This window comes from Muscardinus avellanarius (assembly GCF_963383645.1).
Source record: "Muscardinus avellanarius genome assembly, chromosome: 6".
Lineage (NCBI taxonomy): Eukaryota > Metazoa > Chordata > Mammalia > Rodentia > Gliridae > Muscardinus > Muscardinus avellanarius.
Genome location: NC_137791.1, coordinates 86825124 through 86842366, shown reverse-complemented (window position 1 = coordinate 86842366; position 17243 = coordinate 86825124).

The window sequence follows — 17243 nt, the reverse complement described above, 5'->3', positions numbered from 1 at the left end:
ATGGATTGCAAAATTATGGGAAATATACACAATGTATTCTATCCAGCTATAAAGAAGAACAAAATCATGGTATTCACAAGAAGATGGAAAGTTATGGAAAACATTATGTTAAGTAAATCAGTCAAGAACAGGAAGAGAAGGGGCATCTGTTTTCTGTAATATGACCAAACTAGGGATTAGTGAAGATACCAGAGGGACTCCAGATAATGGAGGGGAAATCTCAGCAAAGCTAGAATGGAAGAATAGGAGAGGAAGAAAGCTGAAGTTGATTAATGGAAGAGCTACACCCAAATATGTGTAAAAGTATTAATATAACATGGATAACATGAACACTCATTGTTAAGAGGGGAGGAAGGGGGATGGGGGCAGGGGAACACACCAAGAACAGTCTAAAATGTTTATCATTTTTCACATATAAATAAAATACAATATGAAAAGAAATAAAATAAACATTAGCAAAAAAATAAGATTCTTAAAACAATAATATAATTCTTCTTACCAAAATTAAACTACACTACAAAGTCATAGTAATAAAACAAATGGTATTTACACAACAGACACAGACCAATGAAACAAAATAGAATATCTCACACTTACAGCCAATTTACTTTTTTACAAAGGTGCTAAAACCATACATTGGAATAAATATGGCCTCTTCATTATATAGTGTTGGTAATCATTAAGCCAAACATGAGATGGTGGGAGGGGGAGAGAATGGGGTGAAAATTGTGTAGGGCTAATTGGTGATGTGTGCATGTATGTCTCCCCCATCTTGTACCCATTAAAGATGTATGATTACAATGCACCAATATAAAAGTTTTAAAAAGTTGTATGACTACATTACACCAATAAAAATTTTTAAAAAGGGAAAAATTGAAAGCATTTAATCAACAAATATCAGTAAAATGGATAAAATACATGAACATATATTAAAATGTTAGAACTACATGGAGTCAATGAGCACAGGATAGTTGATCTATCTATATTAAAATGAGTAACATTATTTATTTATTTATTTTTGGTGGTGGTACTGGGATTCCTGGAAGCCGTTCTCCCTCTGAAATACACTCCCAGACCTATTTTATAATTTTTTATTTTTGGAAACAGGGTCTCTTAAGCCAGCACGGCTGGTTTCGAACCTGCGTGATCCTCCTGTCTCCACCTCCCAAGCGCGGGGATTACAAGCATGTGCCACCATGCCTGGCGTAACATTAATTTTAAAACCATAATATTCATCCTTTTAAATTAAAGCTTTATACCCTTTGACCAACATTTCTCCATTAGCACCTTCCTCTAGTTTCCAGTAATCATCATTCTAATGTCTGCTTCTATAAATTCAACTTTTCTAGAGCTGACATAGAAGTAAATTCATGTGGTGCTGGTTTTACTGTGCCTACCACATTTTACTTAGCATAATGTCCTGCAAAATTATCCATGTTATCAAAAATGACAAGATTTCATATATACATATGCATTTATTTTATATATTTTGTCATTTATATATAAATCTTCACATATGATATATAACTACAATAAAATGAGATTACATATATTCATATACATATATAAGTCACATACCTGTATGACATACATATATATGTTGCATTCTTTCCATTAGTCCATTGATATAGTTAGGTTGCTTCCATATCTTAGGATTATGTATAATGCTGCAATCAACATGGGGATTCAAAAATCTTGACATATTGATTTACTGTCTTTCACATGAATATCAAGAAATAGGATGAAAATTGTCATAATTTAAATTTTCTGATGAACATTCATTCACGTTTTCTATAAGGCTCCACTGATTTACATTTCTCAAATTTTATGAGTAATGTATAAAATTATAAATTATTTGACAAGAACAAGTTGTAAATAGTGTCAGAAAAAAAGAAAAAACTGAAAAGTTAGATGTTTAAAACAATTCAATTTTTTCTCAAAAACACTCTCATGAAAAATACCCACACCCAGTTTATTTCACAAATTGTATTAAAGATTTTCAAAATTAAGCATGTTAGTTACCTGATTTTGACCAATTCACAAGAAAATTCAATGTAAAAGGAATAGAATTTTCAAAACCTGGTGTTTAAACAACTGTACATCTACAATGCCAAAACAGTAATAAAGCAAAACAAATAGGAAAATGATTCTAGTCATGTAGATCTTATACCTTCACAAATACTAACTGAAAAATGTAACATAGGCTTACGTGTATGTTTTGAGTAATGTGGTAAAAATCTGTATCTATATTATTGTAGTGTTTAAGATACAAATGCTTTAAATCAGAATCACACATAACTTTTTTTAAACGTCAGTGAATACTGCAGTACAACTAAGTTTTGTTGAAAATTTTTACTTTTTCTTGGCAAAGATATATAAGTAAAATCCTGTAAAGATAGCAACATTCTTCATGGAAGAAATCCAAACTAAGATAAAGTTTCCAGGAAAAATCAAAAAGGAAAAAGACAGAAATGTGCCTTTGTCATCACTAGCCTCTTTTGTATTCAGAGTAAGGGAAAAGTGCTAAGAATGTAGCACAAATTAGCTCAGAGAAAGTTATGGTGTTTGTAGCATCACAGATTTTACTGTTCATTAGGCATGTCAATAGAGAGTCTAGGCAAATAACTCCATCCTCCATCAACTGTTTCCCATTAATTCAAGTTAATTTACTATACACAATTTAAAGATCTTAATACAAAGAGACATGCTTAGAAGATTCTTAGGTAAGGATTTTCTAGGTCATTTTCTGATGAGCAATTATCCAATGTGTAATTAGCATTGTATCCAATGTGTAATTAGCATTGTATAAGCCACATTCACTCCACTCCACTGTGGAAATCACTTCACTACACTGTGGATATTGATTATAGTCGTTTACTATATTAATGGCTCGATCAAGTCCCCAAAGAATGTGTAGCTTCTCACTCTCTCTCTACATAGACTGAGCACACTTATGTTTGCCATTTCATCAATTAAGTTGTTTAATTTTAGAGATCTAACAAAATACTTGTTGCCATCCCTATTCCTCTACAAGCAAACAACTAGATTTTTATAGTATTTTATGATATATATTATATTTTATAGTATTTTATGATATATATTATATTTCATAGTATTTTATGATATATATTATATTTTATAGTATTTTATGATATAATATATATATATATATATATATATATATATATAGTGATACGGGGGTTCCTGGGAGCCCTTCTACCTCCGGGCTACACTCCCAGACCTATTTTTACATTTTTATTTGGAAACAGGGTCTCCTAAGCCAGAGCACGCAGCTGGCTTCGAACCTGCGCAATCCACCTGTCTCTGCCTCCCAAGTGCGGGGATTACAAGCGTGCGCCACCACGCCCAGCTTATGAATATATTTTATTCACCTTGGTTTTCATAGGGAACTTCCTTAACTTAGACACTTAAATTTAAAAAAAAAACATTTAATTTGTGTAATGCATTTGCCTCAATAAAACATAAGTTCATGAACTTCTGCATAATGGCATATCAATATTTAAATGTTTTTCTTGGTCAGAAGCCTAATTACTAAATACATGTAAGACTTTTAGCTCTGCCCATTACATAGACTTAACTCACTTTCTCCACCAGAGTTTTATAATCTGCTGATTGATCAGAGCTCACAACTTTTAGTTTAGGAAATTCTATCAGTGCACCAAACAGCATATTTTTTTGCCTTACAGGCTACTTACACAGGGTTCAGACGTCAAGAAAAGAAAATAAGTTGACCATAGAAGGTTGTAGGCATTAACCACACAGGCAGTGAGGCTGCCTGTGCAATGAATTGTTCCAGAAACAACCCCTGCCAAGTATTATTGGTGATGGCGATGTTAAATTTATTTGCTATGTATTAGTGGCTATGCCAATGTTAACTTTTCAACCAACTCTGCTGAACTACTCCATGCCTAGAGTTATTTATTTGCTTACCACATTATTTACATTGCCCCAAATCATCTGATGCTCCTCCTTATAAATCAGTTTTTTTTTTTCCACACTTAGTAATCTGGCAATATTCTTTCACTAAGTATTTATCTAGCAGCTGCATCAGGAGGTTTTGAATTTAAATCAGTCTCTGCTGAATGACAGTATTTAATAACTTAGAACAAAAGCTTGTGTTCTAGATTCAAACTCTTTTGAAATCACTTGGGCAAACACACTGAATGATGGTGTCAGCCTAAGACACTATTTTCTATGGTTCCTGCACCAGATTTTCTGTTTTGGGACTTTTGAATGGGATCCAATATTATTTCTAAATAAAAAAAAAATCTGAGTAACTTACCAGACCCAGAGCATTCACATAAGCAGCAGAATCAGAGAAATATAAAACTTAATTTCTCACAATCTTAAGGATGATTAGGAAAAGGTCTAAAAAGACTGATAGGGCCATGATAAAAATTAAAATGGCTTGAGAAATAGTAATCCAGGTATTTTTATTTCTTGTTTTATTATGCATCTTTTTTTCCCCTGCATCATTTCCTGGAAAGGGCATCTTGCTCTAGTTAGCAAACTTGGCACCTTTGAAATATAGATATGAGCCAGGCATGGTGGAGCACTCTTGTAATCCCAGCATTTGGGAAGCTGAGACAGAAGGATCGCAGTTCACGGCCTGCCTCAGCTACTTAGTGAGGCCCTTTGCAACTCAGTGAGACCCTGTTTCAAAATAAAGAATAAAAAATTAGGGCTGGGGATATAGTCCAAAGGTAGAATGTCCCTGGGTTGCATCCCCAGTACCACCAAAAAGTACATAGATATAGATTTATATATGTCTTTATCTAGGCCATCTAATATGACATTAAACTATATATATTTTGGTGTTCCTGGGGAGCCCTACTACCTCTGGGCTACACTCCCAGACCTATTTTATATTTTTGAAACAGGGTCTCTTACGCTAGTGGGGCTGGCTTCGAACCTGCGCGATCCTCCTGTCTCCACCTCCCAAGCGCGGGGATTACAAGCGTTCGCCACCACACCCGGCTCTAAACTATATTTTTAACTTGCATTAATACTCGGCAGTAAATTCAAATCAAAGAGTTTTGTTTTTCTAACTTTGTTCCTTTTTAGAATCATTTAACTATATAGTTCCTTGATATATTATGAAATGTACGTAGGGGTAAGCTAAGAAAATATAACATTAAAAAGTAGCAGTTCACTAGCTCTCTTAATTATCATGTCTGGGATTACATAATGGGATTACATAATGAATTACCCTGTCTGGGATTACATAATTGGTGCAAATTAAATGAAAATGATATTAAAGGAAAATGAATAAAACTCTTTCTCCTGCTTTCTTCTAAGATCTCATTTTCATGAAGAATAAAGGCTAGAAAAGGCCATGACTTTTTCCCCCAAATTTACCAATACTTAAGTCAGTATCTTTTTCAAAATTGTTATGAATAAAGGTACAAAATGGAAGAGTATAAATACAAGAAAAAAGATAATTTAAATTTGTAAATTAGGGGATTGGAAACAAAATTTTCTCTCACTCTCTGATGCAAAAGTTTCTTGGAGGTTTTGTCTCATGGCAATTCTATTATTTGTAGAGTAATAATCCTGATCTCAGTTATCAGAAAAAAAATGTGTTGGCTTTTTTTTATGTATTTTGAATTTTGCTTTGCTCTTATAGGCTTTCCATAGATGTAAGTGGTCAGGAATACTTTTCATTCCATGTTAATGTTGATTGAATTATTACATGAGGATGCTTTTGTAAAAGTATATATAAAATTATATATACATATATAATATAAATATTGTTTGAGCCTTATATAAATTTATAGATAGGACAAAGATAGAAAAGAAAATATTTTAGTTTAAAATCACTTCTTATCAGTGATAAAATTGCATCTAGTGTTTTCTTAATTTCTGTTCTAGATTTTTTTATTGCTACAAGGTTATATGTGCAAATATCTTCACAAAATCAGTTTCTGAAAATTTTGGAATCATTTATGATCAACTTGATGGCCAAAACATGGTTGATTAACCGTGGGCTTAAAATTATTTCATCATCACTATGTGCAGAAGACCATGACTCATATATTTAATAGGATACAAAGTGTACAGGGTGACAGTTAAAATGATCCGATAGGGTAGTCATAAAAAACGTTCTGGAAGAATAATGATGAATTTTCAACAAAAGCAAAACCTGTAAATGTTATAAGACATTGTATATGTCATGAAAAGTAATTTGTGACATAAAAACCAACCAGGAGAGTGAAATTGCAAGTTTTTCTACCTATATATCATAGACTAAACAGTAAAGTGAACTATGTAGCAGGGAAATAAATGGTTCATATCATGCAGTTAGTAGAAGCACAGATAAGTTTATAAAATATTTAGGGATAAATTTTAGATATATGAAATGCACCAAAATAGTTAATGAAGTAAAAAAACATCCAAAGATATTTAAAAAACACCACTTATGTTTTTAAGCTGTGTTATTTAGTATCTCATATAGTATTTATACTACGTAGTGATGAGTCATTATTTTTGTAGGTAAAAGGTTAAATTTGACTCAAGGAAATTATATTTATTCTCCTTTGTCCTCTTACTTATTCTCTGAAGAGAGTATACATATTTAGTCTTATAAATCAGTGAAGAACCCCATTCTCAAAAAATTCACAAGACATACTAGTGTTTCAACAACAGAGGAAATTAAAAATATTGTGAAAGTAGAACATTATAGTTTCCTAAATAAGTGTGATTTATGATTGAATTTAGTTATAAAGTGTTGAGTTTTTCTGTTTTGGCTTTCTAAACAAATTTATAACTATGAGCAGGTAAAAATGACTAAAGTATAAGAGATATTGATTCAGACCTTAGAAGTCATATACTTCTACAGTTTTTATCTTACCACTAGTTTACTTTGTGGTCTTAGGGAGATTATAATACTTATCCAGGTTATAGTTTTCTCATTAGCAAAATATGAGAACTAAAATATTATGTTGTAGAATAAAATTTATTAACCTAGAAATAAAGAGGCATAGTTATGGGTCCAGTTTTCTATTATTTATTTATTTATTTATTTATTTATTTATTTATTTATATTTTTGAGGTACTGGAGCTGGAACTCAGGGCCATTCTACTTCCAAGCTACCCCCCGCCCTATTTTTTGTAATTCTTTATTTTGAAACAGGGTTTTACTGAGTTGCAGAGGACTTCACTAAATAGCTGAGGCTTTCTTCGAACCACAGTCCTCCTGTTTCAGCCTCCCAAACACTGGGATTTATTAATTATTTAATTCTAAGTAAGTGGATATTATCTCTGGTTTTTTGTTTGTTTGTTTGTTTTATTTTGTTTTGTTTTGTTTTGTTTTACTGGGGATGGAACACAGGGGCATTCTACCTCCAAGCTACATCCCCAGCCCTAATTTTATTCTTTATTTTGAAACAGAGTGTCACGGAGTTGCAAAAAAGCCTCACTAAGTAGTAGCTGAGGCTGTCCATGATATCTCTATATTTTTTATCAGATATTTTATTTTAAATTACAAATCATAAATTGCAGCCAAACTAACAGCTTACATTGAAATGAAGCAAAAAACCTTTATAGTATTAGAAGGAAAGAGATTTAAAAATAAGTTGTTTTAGGCCCCCATCTTACAAATAAAACATATAAAACTCTAAGATTTTAGAGTTTGTAATAGCTAACGTTAGAGCCTATGATATTTCACTCATTCTCCTTAGACATTCCATATCATTCTCCTATTCAAAATAACCTCGTTCAAACCTATAAGGTTTCACTTGTGCTAATTATTAAAGCTGGTTCCACTTAACACAGAGAGCATATTGCATAAATGGAAAGAATGAATACCAATGTTCTTTTGCACTTGGCTTGGCTGATCTCTGTGTTTTTATAAGTTAGAAAACAATTTGATGAAGACTAAGGCTATACAGAATTATTTGTGAATTCCAAGACTCATAATAAGTCAGAAAGTGACAACATATAATTGACCAATGCCACACATTAATGTATAGGTAAATATAAAAATAAGTAAGCTAAGATGTGCACAGTGAAACATGCCTAGTACTTAGGAGGCCAAAGAAACAGTGAGAAATGGGTTACTGAGAGGAAACAGAAGAACTACAGGTCAAAGTACGCAAATTTTAAAATTATGAATTATGAAAGTAAAATATCTCCAATAGAGGTATGAATGTATTTTAATATTGTCTAGTTTCACTAATTAGCTTCATTGTGTTCATATGAAACTACTACTTACAAAGGCCTAGAAATGACAATTATATATTTTAGAGTAATATATAAATATTTCTGATAGATTTATTTTCAACATTTAAGACCTTTTTTAAGAATTGAAAAATAAAATCTAGGCACAGTGGCATAGTCCATAATCACAGTGCATGGGAAGCAAGAAAATCACAATCTGAAGCCAGCCTCAGCAACTTAGAGAGACCCTGCACAGAGATAGAAAACTCCTGTGTTCACTCCATAGCACCCCCCCCACACACACATACACACACACACACACACACACACACACACACACACCACATGAGTTGAAGAGTAAATGAATGAAGTTCTTTGTCTTTGGTGAGTTTGTAAATGATCCTGCCGTAACTGAAGGCACATTAGATTGTGCAAGCAGGATTCCACATGTATCATGTATAGCATGTGGAATCCTATGAAGGTTATTTGTTTCTGTCACACTTTTCCTTATATACAAATACTTAATGATGCCTGACACAATCATTGTCATTGCAGTTTATTCTTAAGTAAATGTCTAAAGTCATTCCAACTACAAACACAATCTCAGCTCTTATTATAGGGTCCTGTTTTCTGTTGTAATAATTAATTATCTAAACAAAATAATTTAGAACAAAATATTTTTTGCCAGATTAATGATGGTTTCATTGGGGGTGACATTTGGCTTATCCTTTTTTATTTTGTAATTAATGACTCCTTGGGGGTAAATCAAAAGGAAGCATAATGAGTACATGTATACAGAAAATTTTTATTTGATATATGTTAATCTAAGTTGATTTGGATTATTTCTAGGTTAGCCAGTTGTTTTATGATAAAAATCTACCATGTTTTCTTGTGGATGATTTTTTATTGTTGGGTCTATCCAACTGTGTCTGTGTTTGTGTGTGTGTGTGTGTGTGTGTGTGTGTGTGTGTGTGTTCTCTGGTAGTTCATTTCAATTATACTTCTAGCAAGAGCCTTTCTTGAATGGAAACTTGTAAGATGTATTCTAGCTGACTATGTACTCAGGCTCTACTTGTGACCTTAGAATTTACACTACTTTAATCTGTTGCCTTGGGTCAATACTCCAATAGACCCAACAGTATACCAATATGTATGAATAAACTCTGAGATATGTATAGAAAGATTGCATCATAAAATCATTATAAATTTTTTTGGGGTGGTACTGGGGTTCCTGGAAACCTGTCTACCTCCAGGCTACACTCCCAGACCTATTATTTATTTATTTATTTATTTATTTATTTATTTATTTATTTTTTATTTATTATTATTTTTTTTTTGTGGTAGTGGGGTTCCGGGAAGCCCTTCTACCTCCAGGCTACACTCCCAGACCTATTTTACACTTTTTATATTTGGGAACAGGGTCTCTTAAACCAGCACGTCTGGCTTCCAACCTGTGCAATCCTCCTGTCTCCACCTCCCAAGCATCCACCACCACGCCCGGCTCCAAGACCTATTTTTAATTATAAATCTTTTAAACAACTTCTCAATAATTTTTGAATCATCAAAAAAGCATTTCTACCAAACTCCATAATAAAATTGTAAATATAATAAATATGTTATGATGACAATGGAAGGTAAAATGTGGGAAACATCAATTTATCTACCAACATTGTTATTTTTATTTTTACACCTGTATTAAGATATACCTGAGTTCTTTTGGGATAGGAAAATTTGATTTTTATTGCTAGATTCTCAATAGTGTCTGTTATATTTTAGTCATATGAAATGTGACTTGTTTCTTTTTTTTTTTTTTGTGGTACTGGGGATGGAACTCTTTCTGCCTCTGGGCTACACTCCAGGACCTATTTTATATTTTATTTAGAAACAGGTTCTCTTAGGCCAGAGAGGCTGGCTTCGAACCTGCATGATCCTCCTGTCTCTGCCTCCCAAGTACTGGGATTACACGTGTGCGCCGCCATGCCCGGCTTGATTTTCATTTTTTTAACATTCAAAAAATTACTGAAGAAAATTTAAATTCTTATTTGTATACTAATTGATATTTTATGGAATCATGATCATAGTATCACTCAATTTATACTAAATATCAATGAAATCATCCTATTTATTTCTCATTTAAAATATTTAATTATTATCTGATGAAGTACTTGAAAATTGATGAAGCAACATTAATGCTGGTAAATTTCTTGGTATACAATGGATGAAAATGATTGGTTTGTGCCGGGCGTGGTGGCACACACTTGTAAGCCCCATGCTTGGGAGGTGGAGACAGGAGGATCGCGCAGGTTTGAAGCCAGCCGGGCTGGCTTAAGAGACACTGTTTCCAAAAAAAAAAAAAAAAAAGCATAAAAGGTAGAAAGGCTTCCAGGAATCCCAGTACCACCACAAAAAAAAAAAAGAAAGAAAGAAAGAAAAGAAAAAAGAAAGAAAGAAAGAAAGAAAGAAAGAAAGAAAGAAAGAAAGAAAGAAAGAGTGATTGGTTTGTGCCAAATATTTCTAAATATTACAAGTACAACCATTTCTTCTCCTGTAAATATAGGTAATCATACTTTTATCATGATATTTTGCCATAATTAAGAGAGAGAAAATACTATAACTATTCATGCATTGTAAGGTCCTTTAATTTGGGTTCATACCATTAATAAAATTATCTGCTAGTTTGAAGGCGATTGATGGATAAATTCATTCTTTATTATCAATATAATAATTGATAAAGCTACTTTATATTGCTGTTCTAAAATATCATTAAAAATGTGTTTAAGAAAATATACAAATAAATATACACAGGCTTGTATTTATAAAAGTATACCAAATAATCAGACATGCTCTAAAATATGCTATGGTGAACAGGACATTAAAATAAGAAAAGGAGCATAGGAGATTTTAAAAATTAGAAGCTGAAAATGCTAAAACTCAAAGGAGTAATTTTGATTATAAGTGCATAGAGTATCAAATATAGTTAATATCACTAAAGAAATAATGAATTCAAGTTAAGACAAATACAAACCCCATTATGCATATCAGTAATAAAAGAGTAATAGAGCAGAGTGACTGTACAGTGAAGTTGACTAAAATATGGCCTAATGGCCAAATAGCACACACTATATGAATAATAACCCTGTGAATGCAGCAAGAAATTGTTAGGACACTCTAGGTTACTTCCTGAAACTACACGCACTTGCCAAGCCAAATATATAGAAACATAAGTAAAGAGAAGAAATCTTATCACATATTTTAAGCACAACTCTATAAAAGTTTTTGGCTGGTCACTAAGCTGTAATAACATAGGGATAAACAAAGACTCCTTACCCTCACCTCCTTCCAAAAAATAAAAACTAACCAAAAACTGAGCAGGAAAATCTGCAATCTCCTACTGTACTAGAACATTTCACAGAATTATCCTATGCCAATTGCAAGGCAAACCCCCCCCAAAAAAAAAATCAAATGAAATCAAATCAGAACAAAATAAGCTTAACTACAAACAAAAATGCCAACCAAAGATGGTAGTTTCCAAATTTGCAACAGTATATTTTCTGAATTTTCAAGCTTTGTATAAACATTACAATGAATATAAAAATATATGCAGAGATGTCTTCTTTTTTATATGGTTTAAAGAAAATAATATATAAAGCCATAATAATAATAAAGTTTTAGTATGTTTGTTACGCATGTGACATATGTGATGGGAACAGAATGAAAGAAATAGAAAATCATAGTATAGATTAAGAAAAAGGTTAGTGTTAATTAAAGATAAATTTTGTCAAATTAAGACTGTTGGAATAATTCCTAGAATAAACAGAGGTAAATAATTTCAAAAGTAAAAATAAATAAAGGAATAAATTTGGTGTTAGGAAATATTTTTCTAAAAAATTATATAAGTATTAAAAACAGATGAAAGTAAAAAGATGTAACATGTATAAAATAATAAAGTGGCAAAATTCAGTGCAAACATGTCAATGATACCATTAAATGTGAGTAGATTAAAATTTTCATCTAAGAGTAAATAAGCTGTATAACTGAATAACATCCAACAATATGTTGTCTGGAAAAACATATTTTAGATTAAAAACACAATTATGTTGAAAATAACAGATGGAATAAGATAATAACACTAGTAATGCCAAATACAATCATAATAGAATAACTATATTTACATTAAAAAAGATAAACTTAAGAAGAGCAATGCTACCAGATATAAGGAAGATAACATGATAAAGGAGTCAATTTATCAAGAAGCTTAAAACAGAATAAGCCTATATACAACTTCAATATATTGTAACCCAAAACTGACAGCAGTGGAAGAAAAAATACAGAATTCAACAATATTATTTTAATACCTTAAAACTCCACTTTCAGCAATGTGCAGAAAAAAATCAGAGAAAAACTCAGTATATACATACAGTCAATTTGAGCAATTTTCAACTCACATGAACTGATTTTTACAAAGCATACCACATAGCAGCAACAGGATACATAATTTCAAGTACATATGAAATGTTTACAGAACAGAATTATTCTGGCATATTCAAAAGAAATCTTAGTAAATTTAAAAGTATTGAAATCATATAACACATGCATACTAAAACTTCAGTAAAATAATTAGATATAAAAACCAAGAATATCTGAAAAGTCTTTCAAACACTTAAATGAAAAAATATGTTTTCTAAATAACTAATTAATAAAAGAAAAATATTAAAAATACTTTATAGCCCAAATGAAAAAGTATAACAGAGAAATCATAGAAATTAGAATACAAAATAATGACATAAAAACAGAAATATAATTGAGAAAATCAATACAACCAAAATCAGCTGTCTGGAAAACCAGAGTGAACTACCCTCCCTTGCATCATATCAGAAATATATATATATATATATATATATATATATATATACACACACACACACAAACACACACATACATACCATGGATACACATATTACATATTAATTTTAATGTAATATATTTATATAACATATGTTATGTTACATATTATTTTATGAATTATATTATTATTATATTAATATTTATGAATATATTATATATTACTTTTCTATGATGCCCTAGCCCAATTTTGCCACCCTGGCTAGAGGCGAGTTCGTTTTATTGATCAACTAATTAGTACCTATCCCAGTCACTTCATTTATTAGAATTTTATTATTCACGCCAATATTCACCACCCCTGATTAAGCCAGGTGCAGAGAACACACCACAGGGGACAGTCTCCATAGGTTTTAACCTGTAAAATTATTCAGATTAGCCAATCTAAAGAAATCTGCAAATTTTAGCTTTATTTATTCCATTCCCCCTGCATATGCTGTCCTGTTATGGACTCAGCTTACTATTATTCAATACTGGGGTGTATCTTTCCTTGTTGCCCTATTTGACAATCTTTTCTGTGTTTTTACTATCCACTTATCTTTGTTATATCCCATGATCAGACAAATCTTTAAACCCAAAAGAACGGAAACCAAACTTCGCACTAATGAATGCATATCTGTTTATAAATGCACAATTCACAATTGCCAAACTATGATACCAGCCAATATGTTTATCAATAGATAACTGGAATCTAAACTATGGGATGTGTATACAGTGGGATTTTACTCAGCCGTAATGAACAAAATTATGTCATTTGCAGGGAAATGGATGGAACTGGAAAACATGCTAAGTGAAATAAGTCAGTCAGAAAAAAAAAAAAAATGGAATCTCTCCCTAATATGCAGAATCTAGGGAGAAAAGGAGTTATTGGTGAAACTCTAGACAAAGAACAATAAAACATAAATGAGCAATAAGGAGCCATAACTGTAAGTGATGAGAGGGTGAAGAGGGAAGTTTTTCTAATGTACAAGTTGTACATTCACAAACATATCAAATGGAGATTAGTTGTTAGCGGGGCTCTTAAGCCCCGCTTTTCTCGGTCGCCATCTTCCCGGAAGTCAAAATCAGCGCCTTTCATAGCCAGAAAACACCATCACCAGAGAAACAAAAAAATCACCAGGCTCCAGAGAGGAAGGGGACTCAAAACAAAGCTCAGAGCCACAGAGGAGATACACCGGCCTCACGCCCGAGTACGCAGCAGCAGCGCCTTACTGCCGGTGGCAGTGGCAAGTTCACCGGACCGCTACAGCGAGCCAGCGTGAGCCGCTGCGGAACAGCCGGGTGGGATTTTTTGGCGCAGGGAGCATCTAAAGATCCCAGGGGCTGAGCTCAGCACACGCTGCAGGGACTCAGAGTGGAGCTCAAAAACAGAGAACAAATACGCCAGCCTCACGGCCGAGGGTGTGGCAACAGCGCCATATTGCCACCGGCAGCAGCAGCAGCAAATTCACCGAGTCCACTACAGCTCGATCTGCGTACTCAACAACAGTGAGTCAAATTGCGGGCCACAGAGGAGAAATCCCAGTACTGCACTCCCAGGGACTTGACCCAGTGGGGGAGTGGCAGTGGCAGAGATATCACACCATAGGAGAACGCCCAACCTGGCACCTCCCATAGTCTAAAGCAGCCTCTATCAACTCCCTGGGTCTGAAACTCTGTGATACAACCCAGTAAAGGAGTAGTGGAGTCTGAGATACCACAGATTCGAGATCCAGAGCACCTTAAGTGAAGTCATAGTGACCCAAGGGAAGAACCCAGAGAAGGCACAAACTTCCGAAATCATGGGAAAGAGGAATAACAATGGAACAATGAATGCCCATAACCCCACAACATCAGAACCCAATAAAACAGAAATTCAGAGATTTCTAGAAGATCAAATCAGGAAAATAACTGTAGAAATAATAGAGGTGTTTCAAAAAGAATTCAGAGAGTGTCAAAAAGAGATAAAGGATGCAATTAATGAAGTAAAGGCCTCAATTCAAAGTACAAACAACCGATTAGACCACATGGAGAACAGAATCTCGCTCTTAGAAGATGATCAATCCAAAAATGAACGCATAGTTTCTAATCTAGAAAAAAATATCCGACAGCAGGAATGTGACATTGAAGAAATATGGGCCCATTTTAAGAGAGCTAACCTAAGAATAATTGGAATAGAGGAGGGAAAAGAAGGTGAAACCAAAGGGATCAACAATCTCTTCAAGGAAGTAATAGCAGAAAATTTTCCAAACATAGAGCAAGAGGTCAATACACAGGTCCAGGAAACTTATAGAACTCCCTTTAGACAGGATCGGAGAAGAGGATCCCCACGCCACATAATTGTCAAAATGACCAATGTGGAAGCCAAGCAGAGAATCTTAAAGGCAACAAAAACAAAGGGCCAAGTGACATTCAGAGGCAAATCAATTAGAATCACTCCAGACTTCCCAAACCAAGTCATGAGATCCAGAAGGGCTTGAAGTAACATATTCCAAACTCTGAAAGAAAACAACTTCCAGCCAAAAATTTCCTACCCAGCAAAACTTTCTATCAAATTAGATGGAGAAATAAGAAGCTTCCATTACAAACAGAAACTGAAGGAATTTGTCTTCAAAACCAACGCTAGAGAAAATACTCAAAGAGATTAACTACAAAGAAGAAATGGGTAACACACAACAGAACCAGAGAAACAAGATTTTCCATCCAACAGACAACTAAGATTAGTTATTTGTGGAGATTCATTACTTATGTTAGTCTTTTACCTATCTCTAAATTGTATTGTTTGCTTTTATTGTTGTTAATTTTTAGAAATTCTAGTTGGAATATTAATATACCTTCAGATATAGCATTTAGAAATTTTATCCCATTCAATCAGTAACTTTTAACTCTGTTTACATTGTCTTTGGATATACAATATTTTTTATTTTTTATTTTTTAGGGAGTTTGTATACTCTTCTGTTGCCTGTGCCATTGAAATCATATCCAAGAAATCACTGCCAATTTCAATTTTGTGAGGTTTTATGACCCAAATTTTCCTCTAAAAGTTTATAGTCTTAAGATTTATATTTAGGTTTTTTATCTAGTTTTGAGTTAATATTTATATATGGTGTTAGGTAAGGGTCCAATTTTATTCTTTTTCATGTAATTATTATTTTTCAACAATGTTTAGTTAAAAGATTATTATTTCCCCCACAAACATATCAAAGTCAGTCATTTAGGCAAACATGAGAAGAAGGGAGAGGGGAGAGAATGGGGTGGCAATTAGGGCAGAGCTCAATGAGTGATGTGTGCATGTATGCCTGTACCATCTTGTACTCCATTAAAATGTATGACTACAAGGCACCAATAAAATATAAAAAAAAAAATTCAGCCTGAGTCAGAAAGTTCACAGGTTCAAGGTTAGCCTTGGCAACTTAGATGTTGCTTCAAAAATAAAATAGGGTTGCAATTGTAGTTCAGAGGTAGAATTTTCTGAGTTCAATCCCCAGTAACACAACACACACACACACACATACACACACACACACACACACACTCTCTCTCTCTCTCTCTCTCTCTCTCTCTCTCAACAGAATCATTTATATTTTTAATTTTTATTTATTTATTTTTTGGCAAGACTGGGGATGGAACCCAGGGGCATTCTACCTCCGAGCTACTTCCCAGTCCTATTTTTATTCTTTATTCTGAAACAGGGTCTCACTGAGTTGTGCAGGGCCTCACTAAGTAGCTGAGGCTATCTACTAACTGCGATCTGCCTGTCTCAGCCTCTCAAATGCTGGAATTACAAGCATGAGCCACCATGTCCAGGACATCATTTATATTTTTAAATGGTTCTAGTTTTTGAGAAAGCTCCATAATGGTTGTTCTAATTTACAATTTCACCAACAACTTATGAGAGTTCTATTTCCCAAACATGTTGACAGCATTTATTATTTTGCCCTTGAAAATTGTCATTCTAATTGGAGTTACAAGGAATTTCAGTACAGTTTTGTTTTGCATTTCTCTGATTACTAGTGATTTTGAAAATTTTTCATATATTTATTGGCCAGTTATATTTCTTCTTTTGAGAAGATTCTACTCATTTCTATTGCCCATTTTTGACTGTTATATGTGTGCATGTGTGTTTGCATATATATATATATATATCAGGAATAACTGGCAAAGATTTTCTCCCATTTTATAACATT